Raw genomic sequence first — 16030 nt, forward strand, 5'->3', positions numbered from 1 at the left:
AACATATTTGTTTGCTGACTCTTTGATTTCTTTGCTGACACTTCTTTTTTTTTTTTCCCATTTATTTCAAGCAGGCTTGTAATTATTGAAACATTTTTGTCCAGACTGCTTTAATGTCTTTGTCAGATGATTTTAACATCTCTGTCATCTTGGTGTGGGTGTCTGTTGATTGTGCTTTTATCATTCAGTTTGAGATCCTCCTGGTTCTTGGATTTTTTTCTTTCTTTTTTTAAAAATATTTATTTGGCAGTGTTGGGTCTTAGTTGCCGTGTGTGGGATCTTTAGTTGCGGCACGTGGGATCTTTAGTTGCATGCAGGATCTAGTTCCCTGACCAGGGATCGAACCCAGGCCCCCTGCATTGGGAGTGCAGAGTCTTAACCCCTGGACCACCAGGGAAGTCCCGGTTCTTGGATTTTCTGTTGAAACCAGAACACATTTTGTTCTGAGGCTTTGGATCTTACTCAAACCATCTGTGTTAGCTGACTCTTTGATGCTGCTCTGGCAGAAGGAAGGTGGAGGTGCTGCCTTATTACTGCCAGGTGGAGGTAGACATTCCAGATGCTTCACCAAGGTTCCACTGGAACGTGAGGTGAGCGGAGACACTCCTTATTACTGCTGGGTGGGGTGGAAGTCCAGACTCCCCTCATGTTCTTCAGTGATGCTCCTGGGTGAGAGAGGTTCATTATTGGTCGGTGGGGATGAAAGTCCTGGCTTCCTACTTGGCCTTCTCTGATACTATCCAGTGGGGTATTGGGGTGCCTCTTTATGGCCTTGAGAGTGTGGGGTTAATTTTAGGCATCTCACAGTTGCATATTTTTAAAAAATTGGCTGATGATACAAACAATTCCTATGTTTCAGAAGAAAAATGGCAACAGGTGAGCAACAGACAATTAAAAAACAAAGTATAATAAATGTTTTAAATTGTCACCCCTTACTGATTAGCAAAAAAAAGCCATTTTAAGAAACGAAATTGAGTTGTTTGTAGTAAGGTGGATGGATCTACAGTCTGTCATACAGAGTGAAGTCAGTCAGAAAGAGAAAAACAAATACTGTATTTTAACACATACATATGGAATCTTAAAAAAAAAAAAGGTTCTGAAGAACGTAGGGGCAGGACAGGAATAAAGACGCAGACATAGAGAATGGACTTGAGGACACGGGGGGAGGGGGGAAGGGTAAGCTGGGACGAAGTGAGAGAGTGGCATGGACTTATATATACTACCCAATGTAAAATAGATAGTGGGAAGCAGCCTCATAGCACAGGGAGATTAGCTTGGTGCTTTGTGACCACCTAGAGGGGTGGGATAGGGAGGGTGGGAGGGAGACATAAGAGGGAGGAGATATGGGGATGTATGTATATCTATAGCTGATTCACTTTGTTACACAGCAGAAACTAACACACCATTGTAAAGCAATTACACTCCAATAAAGATGTTAAAAAATAATAAAAAAATAAAAACCTAGTTAACTTTTTTTTAAAAGCTATTTTAAAAATTATCAATTGACAAAGATTAATAAAAGGTTATCTGTTGTAGGTTAAAGATATAAGGATATGGGTACTCTCACATTGCTACTGAAGTTGTAAATCAAAAATCTGAATTAGTCTTAAATGTCATAAATTTTGACATAGTAGTTAATTTTCAAGGCATTTTTCCTGATGAAGTAATTTGCTATAAGGTGCAAAGATTTATATACAAAGTTTTGAGACAGTGTTACTTATAATAACAAGATTTTGGAAATAGCCTATATCAGGGCTCCCAAACACCTGGGCTGTGGACCGGTACCAGTCCGTGGCCTGTTAGGAACCGGGCTGCACAGCACGAGGTGAGCAGCGGGCAAGTGAGCGAAGCTTCATCTGCTGCTCCCCATCGCTTGCATTACCGCCTGAACCATCTCCCCCCACCACTGCCCCCGGAAAAATTGTCTTCCATGAAACCGGTCCCTGGTGCCAAAAAGGTTGAGGATCGCTGGCCTATATGATGAATAATAAAGATGGATTAAATAATTGTCCATGTCATTAAAATTAATTTTTAAGAGAGTATTTGGCAAGGAGGAAATACGCATTAAGTAGGAGATAAATGCAGAGTATAAAACTGGACATTCAGTACAATAGATTTAATTATATTTTGTTTTGTTTTTGGCATTGTGGCTAGGGACCCGGTTTTTGTTTTGTGTTGTTTTGTTTTGTTCTAGCTGCACGCGGGCCTCTCACCACTGTGGCCTCTCCCGTTGCGGAGCACAGGCTCTGGACGCGCAGGCTCAGCGGCCGTGGCTCACGGGCCCAGCCGCTCCGCGGCATGCGGGATCTTCCCGGACCGGGGCACAAACCCGTGTCCCCTGAATCGGCAGGCGGACTCTCAACCACTGCGCCACCAGGGAAGCCCGGGACCTGGTATTTTTAGACATTAGAGACGATATTTTTCTTTAGTGTAGGGACAGATCCAAGTGTTGAGGGGCCTGAAGCCTATGTGATTTTGGGGACCCTCTTTAAGAAAGAATACAGAATTATGTACACAGATGAATATTTGTTTAGAATGAGAAAAGAGGCATTTGTGTAAATGAAGGGCCTCAAAACCCAACATTCATTTTTGTGGTGAATCTGCCTCTGCTCTAAAGTATAAAATTTGGTATATGTACACTGAAACTTCATTAATTTTATTCGTATCTTTTGTGTTCTATTTTTGATTACATGCTGTAATGTTTTCCTAAACTTCCCATGTTTCTAATAGTTTTTGCATTGACTTACATACTTTTTATGTAAATAATTTTGTTTCCATTATTGCATAAAGACATTATAAAATCTCATTATAGCTCTTGCCAAATAAATTTTACCATGTTTGATAATGATGTTTTCATTGTTGCTTTCCTTTGTTGACTAAATTTGATACATTTTTTTGCTCACCCTTTTATTGTTAGCCTTCTATTTTTTTGAGCACTATGTTGTTCAGTTTTATTTAAAAAGAACTCCTGTTGAGCCTCTTCTTTTTTAAGGAAGCCTCTTAATTTTATTACGATTATTTTGGTCTCAGTTTGGCCTCTTTGTATTTTTCCCTCCTTACTTCTGTTTGACATGTGTTGTAGTTTCTTTATTTTACAGAGACTTTTAAGGAGTAACATCTATTTTTATTACTGGCAGTGTGTGTGTGTGTGTGTGTGTGTGTGTTGGGTGAGGGGAGAGTAAATAAAATTTTCATCCGTGAAATTCTTACTCTAACGAGCTGTGGTAGTGAGTATATATGAATATGTGAAGAGTCGGTTGGAAGAGATTAAAATTATGTACTGCACATTTTCTTTTTCCTTAAAGCATTTAGAGGTTCCTTAAGTAGGGGAGAATTTATGTGGCTTGGATTCTGTTGCATGAATTTATATTGTTATAATTCTAGTTGCAATTTGATAACTTGTCTTTCAAATGAAATCAAGTGAATTTTAAGATAACTGGTTATTCTCCTGGTTTTATAATCCCCACATCCTTGTGGGGTCCTTTTAGGTCGAGTGTTTGTGTGTGTGTGTACACTCAAGCAACGCAAACTTAGTTTGCTTACTTTTTAGTATATTAGTGTAAATTAAAAGGCAGTTTTTCTAGTACTGATAAAAATACTTCTGAACCTAATACAACACTGCTTGCCTTTTCTAGTGTTAGTAATGGCAATTTGTATTTGCTCTTTAAACATTTAGGAATGCCCTGGAACTGATCCCTGCCCCCCAAGTTGAATAAAGTTAGTATATAGAACGAGACTCTCTTCCCGCCCCCCCTTAACTCTGAAGAAGACAACTTCCTTTATTTTGCATTTTTGGGTGGTGGTTATAGCACTTGTTTTGAGGTTTGACCACCTTTTGTTTCAGCTATTTTTATTTTTACATGTCACTTTGAGTATACTCAGTGGTGTTTTAACTACAATATCTTCTGTAATGAAATTCATGCATGCATATTATGTCTTAAAACACCACTGTTGTTTTGACTTAATTTGGCTTAATTGTTTTATGCTATTTCTGCTTTATCTGAGTTTTTTTTTTTAACCAGTGAATGCCTGTTTTTCCACAGCCGAACTCATATTCTTAATAGATTTGCAATGTTTGTTTTAAGATATGACATGAATTTCAGCTGCTTGGTTTGCTAAGTGTCCCCACCCTTCCAACCCCCAGCAACTCAGTAGAGGACAGACATTTTGCTTTTATTGGAAGCTGTGTCCTAAATTGAATTGGAACTCCTGATTTATATGCCAACGTCAGCTGGCATATAGGTATAGGAGAACTTTTACCCCTTAAATTTGTTTTTCTTACCCACTATTTAGCTTTCACAGGGCTTACTAAACAGTGAAACTTAATATATTATTTTATGTTGAATATTTACAGTCTTTTCCAAAACTTTATTAGCATTGGAAAGCATATATTCCCTGAAATAAGTTTCAATCTCACAACAATTGGTGTAGTTTAATCTAGTATGTGCCATAACCTTTTTTTAAAATTAATTAATTAATTAATTTAGTTTTGGGTGTGTTGGGTCTTCGTTTCTGTGCGAGGGCTTTCTCTAGTTGCGGCGAGCGGGGGCCACTCTTCGTTGTGGTGCGCGGGCCTCTCACTGTCGCGGCCTCTCTTGTTGCGGAGCACAGGCTCCAGACGCACAGGCTCAGTAGTTGTGGCTTACGGGCCTAGTTGCTCCGTGGCATGTGGGATCTTCCCTGACCAGGGCTCGAACCCGTGTCCCCTGCATTGGCAGGCAGATTCTCAACCACTGCGCCACCAGGGAAGCCCCATAACTTTTTTTTTTTTTTTTTGTGGTACGCGGGCCTCTCACTGTTGTGGCCTGTCCCATTGCGGGGCACAGGCCCCGGACGCGCAGGCTCGGCGGCCATGGTTCACGGGCCCAGCCGCTCCGCGGCATGTGGGATCTTCCTGGACCAGGGCACAAACCCGTGTCCCCTGACTTGGAAGGCGGACTCTCAACCACTGCGCCACCAGGGAAGCCCGCCCCATAACTTTTTATTTAAAATAGAAGCATCGGGACTTCCCTGGTGCTCCAGTGGCTAAGACTGCGCTCCCAATGCAGGGGGCCCAGGTTCGATCCCTGGTCAAGGAACTAGATCCCACATGCCACAACTGAGAGTTCATATGCTGCAACTGAAGTTTGCGTGCCACGACTGAAGATCGTGCATGCAGCAACGAAGACCCTGTGCAGCCAAATAAACAAATATTTAAAAACATAGAAGCATCACGTAAAATAGTTAACAATTGCATACTTCCTGGCACAGAAATTCAATATACAGAATTACTTAGTAGCAGCAGCGTTTTAGAAGGTATATAATCTAGTTACTTGTAGTTTTAAGTTATTACTGTTTCTGGTTTTATGAAAAATAAGTAAAGCATTAGGTATATGCCCTGAGCTTTTTAGATTTGCACATATTCTTTTGAAGCCTTCACTAATGTTTTCATGTTCCATGCCATGGGATAATGAGGTCATTTTTAGTGCTATTGAAGGACAGAAAACCAAACTCTCTTGAAGAGATTCTAATATGTCTGTGTTTTGCCTAATGCTTTCCTGTAATATTCCCAGACAGAAGGTCTTAAATTTGAGGAAGTAGTCGGGAGATGCCTAGTGAGATTCTAAACTCCATCTTCTCTCACAATGGGACCAATTGCTGCTTCTTCCCCAGCCCCCACTCCATTTCATAATTGGACAGTGGTATTTTATGCAAAAATTATCATTTTCCAAACCAAATAGAAGTTATGTTGGAAGAAGAGATCTGTTGTACAACAGCGAACAAAGAGACAATTCTTCCACATACTTAAAAAATGTATAACATCTATATCAGGAAACCTGAGAATGCTACCACATTTCACATAGAAGACCTAATAGAAAAGCACACTATACTCTTGGATTTGAAGATTCAGGTTCTTAACTGTGTCAATTCTAGAAGTCAATCTACAAGTTTAATGGCATTCTAAAAAAAAACAAAAACAAAACTCCACCAGACAGTTAACTCTGTTGAGGTATTAGTGTAAGCTCATTTTGTAGATGAATAAAATGAAGCTCAGAAATCAAGTAACCTCTCCAAGGTCAGAAAGCTAGGAAGTAGTTGAAGCAAGGCATCACAAGAAGGTGTTTGAGGGCTCAGATGTAATAATAGCTAATATGTAGTAAGCACTTAGGTTACTAAGCACTACTGTTCCAGGCAAAGTACTATGTATTTTCTATTTAGAATAGCATCTAAATATATTTAGAAAATCAGAATTTGTGAGGCCTCTAGGGTGGTTCTAGAGCTAAAGCATGCTGTATTTATAGATTTTATAGGTCTTTTATAATCTCCTCCTCCCAATTTCACTTTTCCCCATATGCATGAGCAATTGTGTTCCAGCATCATTTATTGATTATTCTAACCTTCCCCTATGATTTGTTATTCTGCTTCTTTATATATCAAATTTCATATATGTGGAATTTTTCTTTTTTGGCCTTCTGTTTTATTAGTCTTTTTGCCTATTCCTGTATCAGTTCCACTCTATCTTAATTTCATGAATGGTTAGGATGAGCTTCACTGCTGTGTTCATTCAATGCAAGTTTCTTTTTTTTTTTTAAACATTTTTATTGGAGTATAATTGCTTTACAATGGTGTTAGTTTATTCTTTATAACAAAGTGCATCAGCTATACATATACAATGCAAGTTTCATTGAACAAATACTTATTGAGCAACTTCTTTGTGCCAGGAATTGTGTAGGTGTTGGGAAAATAGCACTGAACAAAACAAAAAATTTTCATGGAGATCACTCTTGTAAAGAATTTCTTGGGTATTTGTCTTGCTTATAAGTTTTAGAATCAGCTTGCAAGTTCCATGAAAAACCTGAGAGCTTTTCAACTTTAAATTGTATCAGATAAGGAAAAATTGACATTTTGTCAATTCTATCCATGAACATAGAATGCTTTTCCATTCATGTGTATCTCCCTCTCTCCCTCCCTCCTCTGTTTTGACCTTTGTTTGGCTTTATAGTTTCTTTTCATATTTTATTAGGTTTATTCCCAGTTATCATATATTTGCTGTTGCTATTGTAAATGGATCTTCTATTTGACTTAAGTTTTCTAATGGCTTGTATACAGAAATGGCTTATTTTTGGCTGGGGGTTATGTAGATTTAGTTTTGGGTATTCAAGTATCCAAATACCTTGCAAGGTATCCATATACCTTGCAGAGCTCTATTTCTCATAATTATTTTGTGTATTCTGTAGGGTTTTCTACGTAGATAATCATATCATCAAATACAGTTGACCCTTGAACAATGAAGGGGTTAGGGGTGCCCCACCCTTCTTGCAGTGGAAAAATCCAGGTATAACTTAATTGGCATTCCGTAAAGGTGGTTCCTCCATCAACCAACCATGGATCATGTAGTACTGTAGTATTTACTATTAAAAAAAATTCACATGTAAGTGGACGCATGCAGCTCAAACCTGTGTTATTCAAGGGTTGACCGTTTGTGTGTGTGTGTTTAAGAAAGAAATGGAAAATTTTATTCGCACCAATCTGAGAATTATAGCCTGAGAGACAGTCTTTTCAGGAAACTCTAAGGACTTTTCTAACTGTAATCTGTTTTTAATTCTCATATCATTTTGTTTTCTTGACTTATTGCATTGGTTAGGATTGCCAATATAATGTAGTAACAGTGGACATTCTTTTTTTTTTTTTTTTTTTTGCGGTTCGCGGGCCTCTCACTGTTGTGACCTCTCCTGTTGTGGAGCACAGGCTCCAGACGCGCAGGCTCAGCGGCCATGGCTCATGGGCCTAGCCACTCTGCAGCATGTGGGATCTCCCCGGACCGGGGCACGAACCCGTGTCCCCTGCATTGGCAGGCGGACTCTCAGCCACTGTGCCACCAGGGAAGCCCTCTTTCTTTTTTTTAATTGAAGTATAGTTGATGTACAATATCATGTAAGTTACAGGTGTACAGCATAGTGATTCACAATCTCTAAAAGTTATACTCCCTTTATAGTTATTCTAAAATATTGGCCATATTCCATGTGTTGTACAGTATATCCTTGTAGCTTATTTTATACCTAATAGTTTGTACCTCTTAATCCCCATCCTTAAAGCCCCTCCCCCCTTTCCTTTCCCCATTGGTAACCACTAGTTCTCTGTGTCTGCTTCTTTTTTGTTGTATTCAATAGTTTTATTTTTTAGATTCCACATATAAGTGATATACAGTATTTGTCTTTCTCTGTCTTACTTCACTTACCATAATACCCTCCAAGTCCATCCATGTTGCTGCAGATGGCAAAATTTCATTCTTTTTTTTTTATAGCTGAGTAGTATTCCATTGTATGTATATACCATATCTTCTTTATCTATTCATCTGTTCATGGACACTTAGATTGCTTCCATATCTTGGCAATTGTAAATAATGCTGCTGTGAACACTGGGGTGTATGCATCTTTTTGAATTAGTGTTTTTGTTTTTTTGGATATATACCCCGAAGTGGAATTGCTGGGTCATATGGTAGTTCTACTTTTAGTTTTCTTTTTTTTTGGCCACACTGCGTGGCTTGCGGTATCTTAGTTCCCCGACCAGGGATTGAACCTGGGTCCTGGCAGTGAAAGTGCCGAGTCCTAACCACTAGACCGCCAGGGAATTCCCTACTTTTAGTTTTTTTAAGAAACCTCCATTATAGTGGACATTCTTATTCTTGATTTTAAAGAGTTTCACTGTTAAAAAAAAAAAGTTTGCTGTAGGTCTTTGGTTCCCTTCTAGTCCCCCTTGCTATGAATTTTTAAGATAAATGTGACATTTTCTCATGCTTTTCCTGTATTTCTTATGATCATATTGTTTTTCCTTTAATCTGCTCATGTGGTGAATTATGTTTGTAATTTTTTCAAAAAGTCTGTGTATCGGATTCTTGGGATACATCTGTCATCAGTCATAATGTATATTCTTGTTTATGTACTGTTGGATTGATTCTGCTTGCTAATATTTTGTTTACAGACTTTTAATTTTTTTTGTATCTATGGTTTTTTTTCTGAAGTTGGCCTATAATTTTCATTTTTCTTAATGTACTCGTCTGGTTTTGGTATCTAGGTTATACTGGCCTCATGAGTTGGCAAGTATTTCCTCCTTTTCTGTTCTCTGGAAGAATTTGTGTAATACTGGAATTACCTGCTCCCTCAAAGTTTGGTAGAACTGGCTTTTACAACTTCTGGACCTGTTTTTTTGTGTGTATGTGTAACAAGGTTCTTTTGTTTCTTAATTTTTCCTTCTTTATTGGTCCTAGAATTATTCACGCTTACCTAATTACCCTGTCCCCAAGCTAGGGTGAGCTCAAGTAAGAGAAGGGAGCATTTATTGATAAGAAAACAGGAAATGCAGAATTTCAGGAAGGAGTCAGAATTCCAATTAGGAACAAGCTGGAGGGTGGAAAGGGAGCTAAATCTGAGCCTTCTCTCATGAAGAGGGGTCCCTCCAACCAGGCTGAAGTGGTCATAGGTGGGCTAAAGTGGTCTTAGCAGGTTGACGGCCCCCTGCTCTCTCTACTCCCACTTGCTTCCAAATGATCAAGCAAATGTGCACTAACAGAAGACAAGACAGGGCAGAAATAACAAATAACAGATTTAGGCTCCACCCACACCCTGAGCAGGGACATCAGGTATTTTGATACTTTTTGATCATTCTTCAGAGTGTCAATATAAAGAATGAGGGACTCCACTGCCATCCTTGCAGAGTTCCCAGCCACATTCCACCACCCTTCCATGAAGGGAAATTAATTGAGAGAAAATTTAGGTTTTCTCATTAGTCATGCTAGCAGAAGGAGAGATGGTATGGACATTCCCTAAAGATTTTAAAGTATCGACGTTGCATTTACTTGTTTACAATCAGTTTATCTTTTATCATTAAGTTGCTTAAGTTACTACAAATATTAACTCACATTTTCAAAGTATTTTTCTATTTTATATCATGCTTCTTTTCATGATTGGTTGTCAGGGTCATGAGAGATGAATTTTAAAATAAATTTAAATTATTTGGTATTTTTATTTTTGCTAATCCATGATACTTTATATAAACTGACAGTATATTTAGTGCCTTTTAGAAAAGTTCCATTCCTGTGCTTTTATCTTAAGCCATTCTTAGCTATTGTTTTTGCATAACTTTTTCTGAAAACAAAAATTTGATTAAGGGGAATCTCTGGGGAATGGGGAATCTCTTTTAACTATGAAAGCTAAGGTCTACAGAAAAAAAAACTTCCTGATACTTTTATTTTATTTACAGATTGAAATTAGCTAAATGTTTTAAGTAAATAAGCGAGAATTGCTTAAAAGTCCATTTAAAATTTTTAACTGGATTAATTTCCAGTCTCAGTGTCAATTGACTTCTGACTTTTGGTAGAGAGCATGTGACTCTAGACAAGCATGCAGTCATTCTAGGTATATTGCCACTTAAGAAAAGGGCTTTTTAAAAATCTGCTAGAACATGGGAAAAAAAGATCTTTCTCTCTTGTGGTTTTACAGGGTGCCAGAGGTTTAGTTGCTTGTATGTTTCACTCAGTTGCTTTCTGTTCAATGAGTAGGATCACCACCATGCATCACAACTTTGCAGACTCACTGCAAAGGAAATAGCACGAGATAAAATGACTTCAGATGAGTGTGGCTTTTTTGTGGGATGGGGTGGGTGGGCAATGCTACAACTAAATAAATTGAATTATGCAAGAAGGCTTTTATTTAACTCATCTTTATATTCTTCTCACACTGACTCTTTTTTGGGTATCATTTCTTAAAACATTTTCACAGTGACCAGTTCATTGTAAATATATAACAATTACAATGAGGTGTTTAGTATTTTTATAGTCGTATTTTGTTATCATTTCTCTAGTGAGCTCTTCGTTTTTCTCTTTCGGGCGGATAGCTTACATATTTTGAGCACCTTAAGGTAAGAGATCTTAGGCCTCACAATGTGGAACTAATCCCCTTTATCGTGTCATGTCGGATTCTTTTACATCTGTTTTTGTTAGTTTATCCAGCAAGTTTCATTGTTTTACTCACACAGTTATTTTGCAGTAGGAAAAATAAAACTAATACTTGCATCTCTCTACCATAAGCCTTTTGGATAGGATCATGGCCTTTTATCTGTTAAGTGTTGGGTGTGAGATATTTTGATAATACTTTAAAGGGGAAGGAGAAATCCTTCAATACGTGTGGTAAGCTTGCAGTTTTCTGTGCTCTTTCTTAGAAGGCAGAAGGGAGTCTGGATAGTTTATATCTGTGTTTCTTGCAATGCAAGTCATACTTACGTACCTAGGAAAAACTTCGCCTGTTTGCCAGCTTATTGCCAATGTCAGGGTTCACTGAGGTCTGTGGGGAGAAGGATTTGAGGTCTGGACATTTTACTCCATAAATATAGAGAAAATAGGGGTAATACATTTGTTTTCTGCAGGTAGCTCTCAGTGTAACGTAGTGGTTTGGGACATAGAATCGAGCCAGACTGCTTGGAATCAATCTCCACCCTACCACTTACTGTCCTGTGGCTTTGGGCAAGTTACTTAACCTCTTATGTCTCCCTTTCCTCACCTGTAAGATGGAGACAGTAATAAGAGTACCTGCCTACTTCATGGACTTATTGTGAGGTTTCAGTTAACATATTTGTAAAGCACCTAGTGCCTGGCACATAATAAACTCTATAGAGGTATTGTGACTTAAGGTGTACAGATGTGTTTCCCTGAAGGGGTTGGAAGTGTGAAACTTAATTTTTCTAAAAGTCTGATTTAAAGTTACTTTTGAATAGCCCCCAAAGTGGGGAATGTAAGAATCAATAAAATGTCTCTGCTTGGGTTATCTTTACTGTACACTGTCTGCCTTCCTCTGGAAACATTGCTTCTGTCTTAGCTGCTCCATGGCCTGGCTGAGCTGGGCTCTTTGCTGGGATAACCACAGGAGGGGAGACTGAGTGAGGGCCTCACCTGGCGGGATACAGGAGTCCTGCTATGAAAGAAGGGTTTTTACTTCTCTCATTAGGGCACCTAATTGAACAGGTGCCATCTCATCTCTGGGCGCTTTAGTGTTAAAAAGAAGTAAACATCCAAATAGGACTTATTGGGCTAGTGATTTCATTCATTCAGCAAATACTTCTCCAGGGTTTATGTGCATGACCTTAAAGGAGTTTTTGCAAAAACGGTTTTCCTGTCCTAAAGTAGAGCTTTAGTCCTAACTGAAGGGAAAAACATCATGAAAATGTTTTGTTCTTTCTGCTATCTCTGAAAAGAACCCAATTCTCTTTTAGAAATGTAGTTTATTTTACGGTTGTCTCCCTTCATACGCTAAAAGCTTTACTGTGATTTGTTTTATAGAGGAAGATCAAGAGGAACAACTGTTAACTTCTCTCATCTTCTAAGTATCTCGTTGATAAAAAGGCTTTTCTTCTTAGGTAAAGAAATTACCTGTGAATTTTGTTGCCCAAATAATTTAGTGAAATGTCAGTATGAATTTATTCATGTTGGCTTTAATAATTTTTATTAATAAAGGTATTCTGCATCTTTACAGGTCTGTCTTGCCTTTTATAAATAAAGCTCTTCCTGGCAAGATGTATAAATTTTGAATTCTATTTTTCCCATTGATTTATAGGACTAAGAATCTGTGGAACTGCTTATACCTAACCCCCTCCCCCCGCCCCCATAAAGATAGCAATGTCAGGTGGTAGAACATTCATATCTGTGCTCCCATATAGTTTCTTATGCTAACCTACCTAAGGCTTATCATTCAGAAACTATAGTATCTTATCCATTCTAAGACACATTAAAAAATTCTTATTTTAATATCCTTGTAAGTAGGATGCATCTTCTAATTGATGGCATCCTTGAGTCAAGAAAAGATTGTACTTGTTTTCTTGTCTTGCCTCCTACTTGAGGATGAGTAGACTCCTTGAGGGTAAGAACTGATACTCATTTATTTTTGTTATCTCCAATGTCTGATTTGCATTTAGAGCCTCTGCTTTTGCTGAACTACAGTGTAGCAATTTTTAAGATCATCTCAATAAACATTAGTTAAAATGAGACTTTCACTAGGACACTTTTGCAGGGAGAAACATCTAAAAGGAGGGCCTGGTAATTGCTGATAAGTAGTTAAATGCTACTCCTACTTCCACTCCTTTGCACCCCTTCTCTTTTGGTTGATTCTCTTGCTTAGTACTGATGCATACCTCACAGACAAAGTATTACATACATTTTACCTGAATTGGTTGCTTTTAGCAGATGCCAGTGATGTGTAAGAGTAAGAATGTTATATTTTTATGATATACTGTTATTTTTTGAGCATCCTTTGGATATTGCATGGTGTCAAAATCACTTTCCATTATGTACATGAGGAAACGGTGGGGGGAGGGGGGGAGGGGGAGTTAGTTGCTTAGGGACATAATGTGTAGTCCCTGGTGATGGAAGGCCAGACTTCTTGCTCAAGGCTTGTGCTTTAGAAGAATCCTCTTCTGAATACCTTTCTTTTGTTATTTTCATTAGTTTAAAATTATCTGATTTACAAATAGCTCTGTGATTATGAGACTTCCGGGTTTTCATATCCTTACCATAAAAAACCAAACGTTTGGGCTTTCCTGGTGGCGCAGTGGTTGAGAGTCTGCCTGCCGATGCAGGGGACACGGGTTCGTGTCCTGGTCCGGGAAGATCCCACATGCCCTGGAACGGCTGGGCCCGTGAGCCATGGCCGCTGAGCCTGCGCGTCTGGAGCCTGTGCTCCGCAATGGGAGAGGTCACAGCAGTGAGAGGCCCATGTAACGCAAAAACAAAAAAACAAAAACTTACCAAATGTTTGCTTGAGAAGGTGGGGTAGATCTAGCCTCTCTTTATCTTGCCCCTGAGCAGCTTAATTATCAGTCTTGCAAAATCTAGATGTAGTCTTGGTGCTAGAAGAAACTGCTGGGACTTCAGTGGTGACACAGTGGTTAAGACTCTGCCTGCCAATTCAGGGGACACAGGTTCGATCCTTGGTCCAGGAAGATCCCACATGCCGTGGAGCAGCTAAGCCCATGTGCCACAACTACTGAACCTGCGCTCTAGAGCCCCTGTGCCACAACTGCTGAAGCCTGCGCACCTAGAGCCAGTTGTTCCACAACAAGAGAAGCCACTGCAGTGAGAAGCCCGCGCATCACAATAAAGAGTAGCCCCAGGGCACTGCAACTAGAGAAAGCCCATGCGCAGCAAGGAAGACCCAACACAGCCATAAATAAATCAATCAATCAGTCAATCAATCAATCAATCTACTCATGCTTCTTCCATTAAAAAAAAAAGAAACTGCTTAGTGGATCTAGTTGTTTCCTTAGGTTAAGCTTTTATGTGTGAGGGATTAGAAAAGTCTGATCTAGGACCTTTATTAGTATTTTTTCTGGAAATGACTGCCATGTAAAATTTTAAAATTAGGCTTTATTTTTTTAAGAAGAGTTTTAGATTTACAGAAAAATTGAAAAGATAAAACAGAAAGTTTCCATATACTGGCGGCACCCCGGTCCCCCATTGTTAACATCTTATATGGAACATTTGTTGTAATTATTGAACCAACATTGATGCATTTTTATTAACTAGAGTCCATACTTCATTCAGGTTTCCATAGTTTTTATCTGATATCCCTTTTCTGTTCCAGGATCCCACCAAGACACCACGTTACATTTAGTTGTTGTGTTTCATTAGGCTCCTCTTAACTGACCTTGCTTGTTTTTTGGTGACCCTGACCATTGTTTTTGGGTTTTTTTTTGGTTTTTTTTTTTTTTTTTTTTTTTGCGGTACGTGGGCCTCTCACTGTTGTGGCCTCTCCCACTGCGGAGCACAGGCTCCGGACGCGCAGGCTCAGCGGCCATGGCTCACGGGCCCAGCCGCTCTGCGGCATGTGGGATCTTCCCGGACCGGGGCACGAACCCGCGTCCCCTGCATCAGCAGGCGGACTCTCAACCACTGCACCACCAGGGAAGCCCGACCCTGACCATTTTGAGGAGTACTTGTCAAGTGTTTTGTAGAATGCCCCTCTATTGGAATTTGTCTGATGTTTTCCTCATAACTAGACTAGGGTTATGGGTTTTGGGGAGGAAGACCACAGAGGTAAAGTGCCATTTTCATCACATCACATCACATCAAGCGTACATACTATCAGCTCGGTTTATGACTGTTGATGTTGACCTTGATCATCTGGCTGAGGTAGCATTTGTTTGGTTTCTCCACTGTAAAGTTACTCGTCTCCTCTTGCTTTTTTTCCGTATTCTTTGGAGGGAAATCATTATGCGCAGCCCACACTTAGGGTGTGGGGATGCTGTGTGATATTGAATAAACATATTTTAATGGCACAACAGTTTAAAAACGTACCTGGAGTTAGTGAAATTTTTGTTTTTAACAAAAACATCACTGTTTAAATAAAACATTAAGGAATGTGCCTGCATTCAGAGATTTGGTTCGGCAAAAAGTTTCAAGCTTATTTTCATTCTCAGTGTTTCAGCCTTTGCTATCTCATGGCAGCTGTTAGGTGTTCCTCTTTACCTGCTTTTTGTGTTGTCTATTTGATACTTTTGAGAAAATAATATGAAAGGGAAATATGGGAGATCATTAGTCAGAAACTCTTGAATAAAATTTGTTGATATTTTGATCTTCATCTATTGCTTTTCTGCACATGAAAATATTATTTCTAAAATTGAGGGCTTAGTTGATATGTAAATTATGATTAGAGACCAGAACAGTTCAGGACCCAAAATGATCAAGGGAAAGCACCTTGTCGGAAACCCCCATGACAATAAAGCTCTCCTTGTAGTTCCCATTTGTGTGTTTCAATTATAAGACTTATGTTAAAATTAGATCAGAATTTCCATTGTAGACTCTCAATTTCATAGTTGTGTAACTGCCATACAAACTTGATTGTAAACAAAGGCCTTTAATGATGGGCCTTATTCGAGCAATTTAAGAAAGGGTTATTCAACTTGCAGGGTAGAAAATACATGTCTGGTTTCACATTTTAAGTTGAGAAATCGTGAAGACAGGCTTTGATTTTAAAGAGGAACTTAAAATTCTTTTTCATATGCTTTT

The 16030-nt window shown here is 38.9% G+C and overlaps 1 protein-coding gene across 3 annotated transcripts in view; it reads left to right on the plus strand.

The window, feature by feature from the left end:
• RRAS2 (RAS related 2) overlaps window positions 1-16030 on the plus strand; it is a 71234-nt gene that overhangs the window by 19536 nt on the left and 35668 nt on the right. The window contains exon 1 of one of the 3 annotated variants that reach the window (XM_089915125.1): window positions 1325-12387. The exons of the other annotated variants lie outside the window; for them this stretch is intronic. The gene's annotated coding sequence lies outside the window, so the exon portion shown is untranslated. Of the gene's footprint in view, window positions 1-1324; window positions 12388-16030 lie in introns of those variants that run through there. 3 annotated transcript variants of the gene reach the window in all.

Source organism: Delphinapterus leucas, chromosome 7 (genome assembly GCF_059928025.1).
Source record: "Delphinapterus leucas isolate spDelLeu-1000000601 "Yukka" chromosome 7, BTC_Dleu_Yukka2, whole genome shotgun sequence".
Classification (NCBI taxonomy): Eukaryota; Metazoa; Chordata; class Mammalia; order Artiodactyla; family Monodontidae; genus Delphinapterus; species Delphinapterus leucas.